Source organism: Pteropus alecto, unplaced genomic scaffold (assembly GCF_000325575.1).
Source record: "Pteropus alecto unplaced genomic scaffold, ASM32557v1 scaffold101, whole genome shotgun sequence".
Classification (NCBI taxonomy): domain Eukaryota; kingdom Metazoa; phylum Chordata; class Mammalia; order Chiroptera; family Pteropodidae; genus Pteropus; species Pteropus alecto.
Genome location: NW_006432945.1, coordinates 16,687,035 through 16,702,489, shown reverse-complemented (window position 1 = coordinate 16,702,489; position 15,455 = coordinate 16,687,035). Strand labels below are relative to the sequence as shown.

Genomic DNA, 15,455 nt, shown 5'->3' with positions numbered 1-15,455 from the left:
ACACACGGAGCAGCGAGGCCTCAGGAGGGGCAGCCGCGTTGACACGGCACCTTCATCTCGGACTTCCAGCCTCGAGCTCCCAGGACGTTCCCGCCTCTGGGCCCGCCCGCCCGCGGCACCTTGTTACGACGCCCTCGCAGACTAACACGGCTGCTCTGAAAACAGAACTAAGGCAAACAAGGCAGGCGAATGAACCGTGGGCTGTGAAGAGAATCGGGAGCAAACGCTGCAGCGATCGCCCCGTTGCAGGGGGCAGGAGGAAGAGCAGAGGGGAGGGAGACGGGCCTCAGGCTGGGGGAGCTCGGCTGCGACGGCGTGTGGGGTCTCAAGTCCACGTCTGTGCATGGAGGGTGAACGGCTCGCCCAAGGAGACAGCACATCAAGAGAAGTGTCACCGCCACGCCAAACGCAAAAGACATAAAGCTCTGTCACTTGAGACCCCCTTTCTTTTGAAAAGTTTTCAAACATCTTACAGTACAAGTAAGAAAGAAAAATGCTTTGCTATTTTAATCTCTTCTTCCACTCTTGTAAATGACATTTGTAATGTCAACATTCAATGAGAGCTATGCAGAAGTTGGCACTTTTAATTCCTGTGAGAATGCCAATCCCACCGAGTAAAGAAGATATTAGAGTCACATTTAATATACAGCACAAATATGGCATTGGAGTGGGTTAGGGATAAAAAATGTCAATTACATGTAAAATTAAATACCACCTTCTTGAATCATTTGCTGTAGCATCATGGAAAATTTTCCAGCCTTCGGGAGCGAGAGCGTTAGAACTTGGTCACAGTAATTCATAAATGGCCTGACTCCACAGTGAGTCAGAATGACTAAAATACTCTAGATAAATGCTTCCCTTATGGATTTTGCTAGTTGAACCCACAACTCATTTGATAACCAATGTTGGTAATATTTTTAAAGAGTTACGTTAACCACTTTGCATCCTCTCAATGTGCCCTCCGCGTCATAGTCACACAAGAAACCGAGGAGGATTAGTGGGATGCTGAATGGGGACCCCACGTCTTAAAGCCAACAAAAAGAAGGTTAATTAAATGGGCAGCCCCGGTGATGATAGTTTAAAAATGGAGCTTACTCCTATGATCACGTGGTCTGGGCGTCAGGGCAAGACCTTACTGAATCTCTGACCCTGGAAATTTAAAATAACCTCTTTTAGTGAAAAAAGGACATTATGTTAAAACTTTAATTTAAATTAGGGGAGATGATAAGAATAGAGCTTTTTAATTAACAAAACCAGGCCATAAAAATCTACGATCTTAATGTAAGCCTTTCTTTGCTTCTTTTCAAAACTGAAGTCTTTCAGATCATGTAGAAACTTAATCTCTGGTTTAAAATGTAGTGTGACATATGAACCAGAGGTTTAAGGGCTCTGGAGCTGAGATTAAAATAAGTACTCGTTTGAATTAGCCCTGATGCCTACCACATCCATAAAACACTGGGAGAACAGCCACTTATCCACGCTGTGTTATAATTTTAACTAAGCTGGTGTGTTTCTCTGTTTTGTGGGTTTAGTTAGTATTAGATGGAATTTTTGGAGTCCTTCAGCGAGACTGTAAAACTCTATCGTGCTTCTAATTTGGAAATTAATACTCAACATAATAAGTCAAAAATACTGATCTCTACTTGCACAGGTTATTCTCTATTGGTTTTTGTCTAGATTTACTGATTTAAATATAAAGCAACATTTTTAAGTTGGGGCAAACTAAATCTAACCTTTGAATGCATTAGGGGAAAAAAATGCCCCAGAGGCCTGCATGGCAGTACTGGAAGGCTAAAACAGCATGTACTTAGATGAAGAAAAATAATACATATTCATCTTGGTGGAATGTAAAATAGTCATCCAATCTCTAGTTGTAAAATGCTCATCATTCGATTCGCTATCACTTTCAAAGAACTAGTGAAAATCCCTATATGTCACTCTGAATAGAAAAAATATTCTTTGCTTCATTGCTTTTGGCTTATAAATCTATTATTTATATCTTTCTTTTAAAAATTATATCCTTATTTGGATGACACAGGAAAGGCATGGGCTAAATATGAAAAATTTTTAACCTTAGGTTTAATTTAAAATATTTTTGACCAAAAGAAATTAGTAAAATGTAAAACAAGAAATCAATAGAGAAAATCAATTAAACCAAAAGCTGGTTCTTCAAAAAAGATCAGTAAGATTGATAAGTCTCCAGCCAGACTAAGAGAAAAAGAGAGAGAACAAAAATTACTAATATCAGAAATGAAAGTTTAGCATCGCTACAGATCCCATGGAAATGGAAAAGGTAATAAAGGAATACTATGAAAAATTCTATGCCATGAATCTGATAACCTAGATGAAATGGATCAATTCCTTGAAAGATACAATCTGCCAAAGCTCACACAAGAAGAAACAGATAATCTGAAGAGGCCTATATTTATTAACAAAATTGAATCAGTAATTATAACCTTCCAAAACAGAAAGCACCAGGCTCAGCAGAGTGAATTCTGCTAACTCTGGTGAATTCTACCAAGTGTTTCATTTTCTTTCAGAAGACAGAAGTCTCATTCTACGAGGCCAGCAGTACTCAAATACCCAAACCAGACAGACATTACAAGAAGAGAAAACTAAACAACGATGTCTCTATGGAAATAGATGCAAACATCCTCAACAAAACATTAGCAGATAAGATCGACTAGCTGTTTACACTTGAATACTGTAAGGCACACACCATCACTAAACAGTGAAGTGAACTGAACTGAGTTCTATTATGTTAGTTCAGTTATCGTGTTAACCGAACCAGACAATACATAGAAATTTGCTTTATTATTTACTACCATCTTATTGGGGAGAAAAAAGGATCTTAGAAATAACAGGTTCACAGCACAGATAAAGATTTATATTTAACTGTAATGCATCCTCAGCGCATCCCCTAAGTATAGAAGCCAATCAATCTCTAAAGGTTAATAAAAGTTTACACAGAAAATTATGACATCCTTGTGCTTCTGCTACTAATACACCAACAGCAGCAAAACCAACAATAACGATCATTCGTCGGGCACCCGAGCTACATCCTTGCGGCAGATACTTAGACTGGATATCTCGATTTCCATCTCATCCTCTATTTGGTATCTGGAAAGCTACAAACTACATTTCCCAAACTCCTTTGCAGCAAAGGTGCTTGTTACCAGTTAGGCTCCACCGATTAGATGCATTCATGTGAAATCTGGAGGAGAGAGGCAAGACAAAGGCCATCTTACTGCTGTGAGTGCTGGCAAGCAAGTCAGAGAGAGAGAGAAGGGTCTGCAGAGTCTGGTAGTGTCTCGTCATCAGGTTCGTGGCTCTGTCAGCAGCTGTGGCCACGGTGGCAGTGAGGGCAGCTGCCTGACCTCTGAGTCACAATCACAGTGACATGGCGTGAAACCGTTGGCCTACGGCGTCCCCGCCCTTCTGCCAATTTCCCCTGCACTACGTCCCTTTCTTGCTGAAACACCTCGAGGTTTGTTTCCGTAACCAACTTCGATGATGAGTCCTTTGTATATACAGATCGTCTCATCTAATGCCGGCTGTGAGACATCCTTGTTTCTATTCTGCAAGCAGGGAGAATGCGTCTGAGAAAGGTTATTTTTCCTAAGTCACAGAGGTGGTGGGTGGATAAGGTGGGAATCTGAGCTCAGGCCACCTGACTCCAGAGCCTGCACTCAGAATCACTGCACTCGGCCTGCCTCATGCTTTAGATGTTAGTGACGACTGATGGAAGCCCATGTGGCATGGCCAGAGGCAAATTCAACTTTAAACTTTTGATTTACCTTTGAACTCAAGTTCAAATCAAGTAAAAGTTATTCAAAGCTCAGCTGATTTCTCTTTCTACTCATCATTTCTGTATGCTTACAGACTTTGGACTGACTTAGGAACAGGAATGCTGATCTTGCGATATTCCCAGCTTGGCCGGAATAAAATAAGTCTTGTTTCCCTGGAAACTCGCTCCTCAGAAGTTTTCAAGCTTCCAGCTTCAAGTTTCAGTAAGAAGATGTTTGATATCTTGGAGCAATACATTTTTGCCGGCCATCGAGAAAGGACAAAATGTCCTTCTGTTCATAACTAAAGGACAGAAAAAGCAGCAGCTGCGACCCTGATGGCTGTGATGACAACTCGCTACCTGACGTCCAAGGACAGGCCGTGTGAGTGCTGGGAAACCTCGGCGTCACCGGCTAGGAGACTAACGACCTACACGCCGAGGCACGGGATCGCAGGCGGGCCCCTGCCCTCGGGGAAAACGAGGGGGTGAGGCGGAAATCTGATTTCCTCCAAAGCTAGAACCATGAAAGGTTAGCAGAGAACGGGGATTAGAGCAGGACTTCTCAGTCTTTGTCACAGGGTGGCAAACAAAGGAGGTGCCGATTCTGCGTGGCACGCTGAGGGCATCCCAGGGGCCAGTTCAGAGTCCCCGGGCCTCGGGTATCCCTGCCTCAGCTCCCTGCCGGGGAGTCTGAGCGCGCAGAGCCACGAGTTCAGCCTCAGTGCTTTCCATACGGAGAAACGACAGCAAATGTGTGACGACCCGTGAGTTCAAGTGCACGGCGTCTATGTACTTTCAGTTGTCACGCTTACATATTACGTGACGATCCCTCCCTACTTGTCCCCCTCCACTTCATTTTCTACGCGGCAAGCGGCAAGCAGGGAGACCTCTAAACGCTACAGACCCACCAGGCCGGTGCCCATCCCCCACCAGCGGCCTCTCCTTCCTCGGGGTAAAGATCCAAGCTCGTCGTCGCATGAAAATAGCCCTCTAGGCCCGCCCTCTGCCCCCGGGGTCATCTCATCTCGTCCCCTACTGCACTTCTGTCCCCTCTTTCCTTCGATGACAGTCTGAATGTGCTCACTTTGTGACATTTGATTAATGTCTCCTTTCCTCATTAAACTCGAAGCTCTGAACAGGGACAATGTCTCTCTGGATCCCTGTCTCCTCGGTGCCAACCGCAGCGTCACAGGCCGTTTATGAACAACTGTTACCAAGATCCGACACTCTTGGTGGAGAAGGCTGGAAAATCTTCCGTGATGCCAGGACAAAGGATTCGAGAAGATGGCTCAATGAAATATGTGTTCAGTGACCGGATCTGGGTTGTTCGGGCTGTGCGAGGCCTCGGCGTCATCGATAGGCTCTGTGACTTCAAGCGACGTGACCGATGACAAAACCAGTTTTACCATCTGCGGATTGATGTAAACAAGAGCTGGGTTCCTACGACGTCTCATCAACATTAGAATGAAACCACATTGAATGAAATGATGTTATTTGAGGACCCGCCGTCGACAGGAGTTTTCCTGGCAACTTTAATCTTTGACCTGACGTAGTTCTGTCCATCGAACTTATGACGTGAAATGGGGAAATGGGAACGTGTTACTCCATTCTGATTAATGACACTATGCTCGCTCACTTAAAACCTTTCAGTGCGAATATTGTGAATGATCTTTGAATCGTGGCACACTTTGAGATCTGATAAAAGCTTTGGATGCTTTTTCCAAGAAAATGAATATATTTACAATATTCTGCAAACAATCTTGGGCGGTTGGGCCATGGACTAATCCTATGAAAAATTTCAAGCTCCTGAAAATGGTATAAAACAATCATTTGACTTGACCCTTAGCTACCTTTCCAAGCTCGCTTGTCGTTCTCCAATACTATTTTAAACTCTGATATGTCAAATTGTGTGGTTTCCTAGCATACGTACCATTTCCTCTGCCCAAAATGCCACTTCCACCTTTATTTAAGCTATCTTCAATAAACGTATGTTAACCGAAAGTGTAGAAGAACCGAAACTAACAATGGCAGAAGAGCTAAGAGAATCCATAGAAAATATCCCTTAAATGAGACCCGCTAGAATCCGAGTAAGGAAACTGACTGTCTGCAATGGATGGTCATCAACAAAGGCGCGGACGCAGAAGACACGGAATGAGGTTGCGCTACCCTAAGAAAAAATTGCAGCCTACGATATCAATGTCTGCATGGGTGTCCACGACAGAAAACCACCGCACGGCCAATGGAAGAACGGGTTCCGGGTAAGACAGGTGGCAGGCGATGCTGGGAGGGGGCCGTCGCCACGCCCCGCGGGCGGGCTCGCTGGCGGGCTCGTCGCCCTGCTACGCCGTCTCACGACTCTCATTGCCTCGTGCACGGTGAGCAGCAGACGTCAGCTCTCAGTGGTGACTGAACAGTAACCAGAAAGTTAATGTGCCACAAGCGGCGAGGAGAACTTTGCACCGAAGGTTATTACACTGATAGTCCAAGCAAAGACATTATTTTTTTTTTTGCCGTTTTAAACCTGCAGTCGTTACTCATTTACCCAGTAGACTAAGCTCCGTGTGACTCTACAGTTGGTGCCAGAGGCGCCGGTAGTTATGACGGAAGGATTAGCACTCGCCACGCAGCAGATTATAAGCATGACGCATGTGGGCTCTGAACACGTGACTGAGAGAGTCTGAGGAGGTGGCCAGTTCGCACCCTTCTGTCTTACCTTCCCTGGGACTCTCCCGCCTTATGCCAGAGTCATCTGCTGTCACAGTGAGGGTGCGGGGTGGAGGCGGGGCACAGAAGCATCAACAGAAGCTTCCATGGAGGGACTGCATTCAATCCCACTAGGGGGTAACACACTGGTTCCCCGCCCCAGCTTCACTCCAGCCCTGCCTCGCCCCTCCACCGTGGGAGGCTGCGTGAAATGACGGGGCCAGTAAAAAGGGCTGAAACCACCCAAGGAGACTGTGCTCGCGACAGACGGAAGCCGTCACAGATGCTGATCCAAATTTAAAAACGAAAAAGCTGAATTGAGTAGGAAAAGAGAATTTTTAAAACCCTCAGACACAAAAAAGGCAAAGAGCACAGCTGTGGGCACGCAGTGCATGACGTGAGTGACAGGAGCCAGAACGCGGTGCACGGCAGGTACGGTGGACACTGGGAGAGAGGGGAGTCGGCGGCGGGGAGATACAGCATCCAGTACCATTGGGAGAAAAAAGCCAGAGGCTGCACACTCGTCCTAAATGACACGCGAGTCTGGGTTTCAAACAATCAGCCACAGTTTTCCAAGGCGGACTTTCTAGCCGACGTCTACACCACGAGAGAGAAATCTGGACGCCGCGCTGATATAAGGCCGCACACACGGGCGTTCTGTCCAAAGTGAGCAAAAACGGACGTGCTCCTTGACGATGACCTACATGCCACCGAGAGTACAGCCAAGGCCTGCCCGGGAACGTGGTGGCCTGCCGGTCGGGGGATCTTTGAGGAAAAATTTTATATTTTTCAGCTAAAACTGAGGGGGACAAGTTTGTGAATAAAAATAGACGTTACTAAGGATAAAACGCAAGTGGCTATGCAATCGCCCTAATTATTTTTGAGGGAGGCCAAATATTCTGTCGTGTTGTCCCCAAGTTTAATTCTTCTGCCTCCCTGACCACTCCATCACGACTTTGGAGAAAACACACTCGTCGCATTTCGGATTATCACATAAAGGCGGCAGGGTTAGCAAGTGCAAATTCTGTACCCAACTGCCGGGGTCCCATCTGTCTGCTGTGTCCTCACTATATGATTTTGAGAAAGTCGCTTGACCCTTCTGTGCTTTCCTTACTCATCTGTAAACGGGGTCACGATATGAACGTCAGTGAGAGTTCCATATGTCGATGTACCTCCAATGCCTGGCAGACAGTAAGCACCCCCGAAGCTAGTTAATATCATCCCATACGCAAAATTACAAAATTAATAAGCAGATGACATGAAGGAGCTAACACAATTTCACAGCATAGCTTTTAAACTTAGTCGCACACATAATTGCATCAAGTTCCTTACTATAGGAAGTAAACATCTGTCCAGGATAAGATTAAAAATTAGTAAGGACAGTAGTCCAGATTTCACTTATACTTGCATCAAAGAAAGAACACGTGGACTTTGCTGTGGCTAAGATGCTTGCAAGATGGTGTCCAGCTGCCACCTTTATGGCTAAAGGTATCGGGTTAAAGAACGGACTGGCTATCGTTATCACGATTATTCACAATGATCTCACAGAAAACTGCTTACACAGAATTATGTGGTCATAGAGGCACTTGGCATTTGAGGACTAACGTTATTCCACGTTTCTTTAAAAGCCTTACACAACCTGCAAAACCTCCTCCATGCATGTGTTCTGAGAACACTAGGCCTCAAGCCTCCCTTCTGTTTGACGACTCCTGTTCTCGCTCGTGAAAGCAGAAATCTTCATAACCGTCTAACGCAAAGAACGGCAGTGCGTTCAGCGGCTTTCACTCTGAAACCAAAGACAGAGCAGCAGCAGCATTTTACGAATGGGAGAGAGGATGAAGTGGACTAGGTCAGAGACGGCGCCTTTCTGTGTCCTCTCTGAGGACTTAATCAGTCACCTGTGAGTAACTGAGTAACTTAGATCATGCCTACTCGCTGGCTGACAAATGAAGCGATGTGCACACCAAAGGCAAGAGTTCGGGGTCGGAGGGCAGAGGGCAGACCAAGGGACTGGACCTCGGCGGTGGCAGTGTATAATCAGTCACCTGTGAGTAACTGAGTAACTTAGATTATGCCTACTCGCTGGCTGACAAATGAAGCGGTGTGCACACCAAAGGCAAGAGTTCAGGGTCGGAGGGCAGAGGGCAGAGGGCAGCCCTCCTCCTCGCTCTTTCAGAGTCAGGGAGACCAAGGGACTGGACCTCGGCGGTGGCACTAGTGTGAGTGCACTAGCAGACGTGCTAGGTGAACAGTCACACGTACCTCAGCTTAAAAGGGCCCCTGTCCCTGACGTGAGACCAGGATCAGAGCCTCGGGCCCTGACTGCGCTGGGCCTGGTACCTCCTTCCTTTCACAGGACGCCTGTACGCACAGCAGACACGACACCAGTTATCCTGCAGGTTCTTGCAGAGACTCTAGGATTGCTGGAAACAAGAGCCCCAGCGAGCGTATTAATTTATTCGTTTAATGTTTAACTCAGAGAGGTTACTGTAGTACTTACACACTTCTGTCTGTTGCAAGAGGGTTACACTTGGTTATGATACGATCTTGCGAAATCTAGGTTATATAGTTCTGGGATGAGTCAGTCTTAAGTTCTTCCTAGTCTGTGACTTTGGGTCCCTTCATTCAATCATTAAATATTTATCTAATCATTAAATATTTATTTTAAGCCCACAACAAATATTTCTGTGCTCTAAAAACGATGACCAAGAAAAAACGAGTTTAAGAGTAAAAGAGCAAATCGAACGTCCACTTGGATGCTTATTACCAAAAACGTAAAACGCCACCTGGTGACCAGGTTGCAATGAGTGGACAAACGGCCGCTGGCGTCTCTCTGGGCTTCAGGCGCCCTCGCAAACGCCTTCATTTCTCCATTATGGAAAATGACCAAGAATCAACCCTAGGCACTCATGTTAATTGTTAGCATTTTTGAAGATCATCATGAAGATGAAGATCATCAAGAAGCATCACTCGGCGGGGACGAAGAAAGCTTTGATCGTGTGTAATAAGCAGCAGCAAAGGGAAGGTTTGCTCAGCTACGCGAACCACCCCTCCCTCTCTACTCGCGCCTCTGCTTCTGCCTCTCAAACCCTGGCTACGCAAGGGGTCGTCTACGAGTTTTACTCTGCAGCCGGGCGCTAGACAACAGTTTGTGCAACAAGAAGCCGAAGCTGGGCAAGAAAACCCGAGGGACTGAGTTCCGCTGCTGTGGCCTGAGGCCAGGGCCTGGGTGCTGACCTCGGCGATATCGTAAGGGAATACAACCCAATGGTCAGTCGTAAAGGGCCATGCTAAACGCAGAAAGGCTTCTTTGACTTATATTTAAAAACGACATTTGAAACCAGGTCAGCGTGTGCTTTGTATTTGGTGAAAACAGAATTCGGTGGTTTCAGACAGTGAGACCACACTTCACAGGCCCGGCACGTAGCGGGCGCACCGTAAAAGTCACAACCTGCCCTTTGACTCTGAAATATTTATTTCCCAATGGCCAAATGGAGTAATGGTAAAGACGGCAATGATAATAAATATAAAAATAACCAATGATATTGACTGCACACCCCCTCATCGACTTCTTCGTGGGCTGGGACCGGCCCCCAGCATCTCTGAGTCGGCAGGCCTGGGGGAGGCCAGAGCATTTCATTTCCGCCAAGTTCTCAGGTGATGAAGAGGCTGATCGGGGGAGGACGCGATCAAACCAGGGGGCCGATCCTGCTGGAAACCTGGTCGCTATCTAGATGGCGGCTGACCCGCTGGCCGCCTGCGGCGGGTCCTGCTCTCTGCCTCCCTTTCCTCCTTCCAGCAGAAGCTGGATTTTGCCGGAGGCAGCAATGTTTCCAACTAACAGAAGAACATTTACCAGCTCCCCTTGAAGGAGGGGGTGGCCGTGGGACTGAATCCCGGCAAACACATCAGCAGAAGGGGCTGAGTGGGGCTTCTGGAAAAGCTTCTGAAAGGGGGCGGGAGGGAGCTGCCGACGGGGCTGGCGGTCCTCACCACTGGCCCCTGCTCTCCTAGAACACAGAAGTGGTAACTGCAGATCGGCCAGTCACCCTGGGAGCAGCAAAGCCCATGCGGAGAGTGGCCAGGCAGGACACGCAGATGGGGCCTGGGCTCCTGACGCTCCATGGAGCTGCCGCACCAGGCTCGGCGGCCGCTTCAGACCAGAGAAAGGAAAGTCCTGGCTTTTAGGACACTAATTTGTTTGTCAGGAAAACAATCAAATTACGATACACGCAGTCTCCCAAGTCATCTCAATCCTAAATATCACCCATAAATCTATACTCTGTGATCAGCTCTTTCTCCACAGCTACTTCAAACCTTCTTTACTATCCTTTATTCAAAACTCCCGGTGCCAGATACGTTGAACTGTACAATAGTGATATGGTACACACACTACATATTATATAATGCTCTAAGGAGTCTGGTTAGTTCCCCGCAGTCTAATACATTAATATTTCTGCAGCGGTGTGGACAGTCACACTAGTGGCTTACAGAAAAGTTACACCGTCATAAGTAAGATCAGGTTAGGCTTTGCCATCAGACCTATGAAAAAACTCTGCTTTTCAGAAACTGCGGTATCACAGATGAAGACGGTGGCCTCTGTACCGCCTCGCGTGGGGACACGCCTCGACCTCGTCTCGTTACCACAGGTCACCCTTCACATCCGGTCGGTCTCCGAGGCTGCCAGTTCTTTCCTAAATGTCTCTTGAAACGCACTGCCTCTGGCTGTCCACACTGCTAAATCCGTCCAGGCCACTAAATCTCCCCCTGGATGACCTGGACAGCCTTCTACCGCTCACCCTCCCTCCAGACTGACCCCCAGCCCCGACGTGGATGCGTTCTCCACGCTGCGGCCCGAGCGATCTTTGTAACACAGGTGTGACCGCTCCCCCCGTGTAAAACATTTGTTTAGATTCCTATTGCCATCTGGATGAAGTTCAGATGTCTTAGTATTGTCTGTACGAGGCCCTTGCTGACTTTTCCAGCCTTATCTCTTGCCATTTTCCACCTCGAGGTCAAAGCACGGGCCTTACTAAGCTATTTTTAGATCTCTTCAGAGAAAGCTCTTCGCTCTTGTCTTCGTGCGAGTTGCCTCTTCTTTGACAACGTAATAGTAAAACTCACGACTCTTCCTTCAAGACAGAAACTAAAACTAAAACTAAACTACGAGTGTCATTGTGTGCAGAGGCCGAGAAATCCAGGCCTGTCCAATCGTCTTCGTCACTCTACACCTATGCTCATCTCTGATTAATGCCTGATTAACTAGTTTTGTACCGGTACAAGAATCAATTCAGAAATAATTAGATAGCGAAAGTCAGATTTGTTTCAATCGACTACACATACGATGAAATCTTTTCCATACTTCTTAAATTTTTATAGCATAATCACGAAAGTGATGTAACCAAGTGACAGGATATTTAGAAAAGAAAAACAAAGGCGAGACCCACAGTCTCATCATCTAGGGCACAATTACTACGGTTAACGCCACCCAGTTCCGTGAGGGCAGCGGCTGACACGCGTCCTGTTCACTGCTGTGTTCTCAATTTAAAAAAAATATCTGAATGAACAACTGACGCATCATTTCGGCGTAGAGAATTCAAAATTCAAACATACTCCAACTTCCTCCTATGTCCCCGTTCAGCAACTTGGAGAATTTCAGTTTCGGTTCCTCAGAAAGAGACGGTCCTGGGAACAGACGACAGCAGCAATGCGGGAGGAAGATGCGCGCGCATTATTTTCAGTGAAGTCCTGGAAAAGGTACAGAAAGCGAGGAGAAGGGAAAACGGACCCTGGAAGGATCGGCGGTGACGCGCGAGAGAGGGGGTGACGCTGACGCGGGGCCGAGGGAGGCGCACGCGACCTGACGCGAGTCAGTAAACGGACAAGGCCGAAGCGACGGACGCCACGCGGCCAAGTCGGCGCGTCCACCCGTCAGAACCGCGTGTCCACCCATCAGAACCGCAGGGGGAGCCGCCCAGCAGAGCGGACGAGCCAAGGAATGGGCCATCGGCTGACTCAGACTCTGCTAGGAACCCGCAAAGGGGCCGAGGCCACGGAACTCGGGGAGCGTCCGGGGAACGGTGCGAGGCCGCAGGAAACGAAGGCGAGAACTGGACGCAACACGCGGTGCCGGCCCCGGCCCGGCCGCTAGGTCTTCGCTCGCGCGACAGGGCAAAGCTTAGGTGCCGGCGCACTGAGTCCATGAACCATGATTCACGTGCGCAGACGCTTCCTGCTTGTCCTTCAACATGATTTATTGAAGAGTCTGTATGTTCCAGGCGAGACGGGATCATCCGTGTGAGAACCCGGGCTTGTGAGGAAGGACGTGATCGGTAAACAGACGCCGCGCGGTAAGAGCGCGGCCGCGGTCACTTCCCCGGCAGTGGCCGCGTGCGTGCCAGGCTCTGCCACCCGCCAGGGCGGGCGCCGCTATTATGTTCGTCCTGCGGGATCAGGAAACCTAGGTGCAAGGAAACGGGTGACGTGCCCAGGAGCACGGAGCGTGTGACGCTCGGCCCCACGGCTGCATTAGAGGGAAGCGTGAGGCTATGCACATGCAAACACACACACACACACGCATGTGCATGCAAATGCACGCACATGCATGCATGCACACACGTGCACAAACATGCACACGCACATACACACGTGCAAGTGCGCGCAAACATGCACACTCACACATGCATGTGCGTGCAAATGCGCACTCATGCATGTATGCACACGCACATACACACAAACACACATGCACACACGTGCGTGCGCACACGTGCATGCATGCACACACACACACAGACCCTGATGCACACCACAGGTGTCACGGGAGCTTCCTCAGAGGAGCGAACATCAGGCAGAGCTTTAGACATGCGTAATGTTTCCGATTTTAATCAACCCCAAATTTTCCTTCAACAAAGCCCCGTGTAGATAGGTGTGCATTCTGCAGTCCTGCTGTCAGCCTCCTCCTCTGGCTGGACGCTAAGAAGTCAAATTCTGGGACAAATCATGTGGAATAACCCCACAGCTTCCAGCAACCGCTGCCACTTAGCTGCCACCAGCAATATGAGGGTCTCCACCCTACCGCATGTGCTTTACCACAAATGGAAAGTGACACTTCAACGGTTCTTTGCCATTAATAGAAAAACAGTGTTTCTTCACTAGTTAAGCTACCCATTTCCCCAGGAACACTTCAGGTCTGCACAGCTTCTACCTACGGCGTGTCAGGGAACGCTGCCAGCGAAATGACATCCTAGAAGGTCTTATGCGACAGATGCTGTCATTCGTTCCTATGACCACAAGAGTGGCTGTGTCGCAGTTAAGATATCCAGAGAAATTGGGTTTCTATCTTCCTGCCAAGATTCCTGACCTCTAAAACCTGTAATGAGCTCGACGAGGACAGGGGCAATGCCTTATAGGATTCTGAAGTCCGATCACAATGTCGGCAAGTAATACACACCCTGTAATGGCTTCTTATAAGGATAGGTAGGAAAAGTAATGGATGATGACAAAATACAAATTGAAACCATACTTCCTGAGCGCTGCATGTCTGGCACACACTTAGCCCAGTAAACACCACAAGGGGGAAAGATGAAGAAGGAGGAACTTGTTCCCCGCTCTCCCTGCCTGCCACATCGACAGGGAGCCATGATCCCGGAGGACCCGCGATGGCTCTGGCTTATGCCTTTCGTCCTGGCATCCTGTCCGATCGGAGCCGCCTTTCAAAGAATGCAGCAGCTCTCAGTACAAAGTGCTTCTCTGCTCAGACAGCTTGTCTTTGTGTTGCTCTGAATTTCAAGACCTGGGAGCAGGTGACTCGTTTGGCCTGTAAGTGTTTTTATAATACTTCACCATTTAAAGCCAAGTAATCTACGAATAGTTAATCCCTAACTAAGAGAACATCCTTGGTTATGTCAGCATTCTCGATTCCAGTCCACTGATAAGAGAAGTGAGGCCTGGAAAGAAAAAGTGACTTACCCAAGGTCACGCCATGAATCATCAGCCACCCGACAGGACTGTTAGAACACCCACTTCCACTTCTTGATTAATTCTCGAAACCACACAGTCATTAATTTGCAATTAAATCTCCCGTGCAGTTCGGTTAGAAAGATTTTAATCATTTAGTAAAAGGCTTTGTGAACTGCAGGCGTGTTAATCTATTTCAACTGGCACACCTTAGATAATATTTTTAATGGGCACAAATCTCATGATTAATAATATTTTCGTTTCACCGAATACTACATTCAAAACTAAACTATAGGTCCTAAGCTATAGGTGAAGGGAATATTTATAAAACAGGTGAAAATTTAAAACGAACACAGTCTTTTGAGTAATTAAAAAGTAAAGTTTGTTACATCTTTACATTTCACAAGGATGTCAATATTTCATATCAGGGCACAGAGTTTAGATAAGATTTTAGCAGATTAACATCTTGGATTATAGGAGAAAATCTAAATAGAGCCAATAAAGTCATTCTCTACAGCAACGAAAACAAAAACTGAAGAGAATAAATTTAATAGGCTATGCCCAAGACATATGTGTGTGTGTGTGTATGCATGTGTATGTGTACACATACACACACAGACTCCACTTGCATAAAAGGAGAGTCGTAACATATACGCAGTTGGAGAGACTCACTCTCACAGACACGCCACCCCCACATTAATCTATAAACATGTCGTAATGTTAGTCAAGGTCCCGTTTGCATCCTGTGGGGGTGGGGTACAGAATTCGATAAACTCATATAACGTATGCGGAGAAATGAATTTAAGAGAATAACCAAGAAAACTTTCTTAAAGTATAAATAAACTACAGTAATAAAAACAGCGTTTTGCTGGCACAGACCATGGAATACAACCGAAAGTTCGACATCGGGCACAGGTGTCCCTAAGCATCCAATAAATGAGGACCGACAATGAGACAATGAAAGAAAGGGAGAATTTAGTAAACAGTGTTGTGACGGGTGACTAGGTCT

The 15,455-nt window shown here is 47.2% G+C and overlaps 1 protein-coding gene across 2 annotated transcripts in view; it reads right to left on the bottom strand.

Moving 5' to 3' along the window:
- The window catches only part of NME7 (NME/NM23 family member 7), a 90,502-nt gene that overhangs the window by 7,415 nt on the left and 67,632 nt on the right, over positions 1-15,455 (bottom strand). The window lies entirely within an intron of this gene.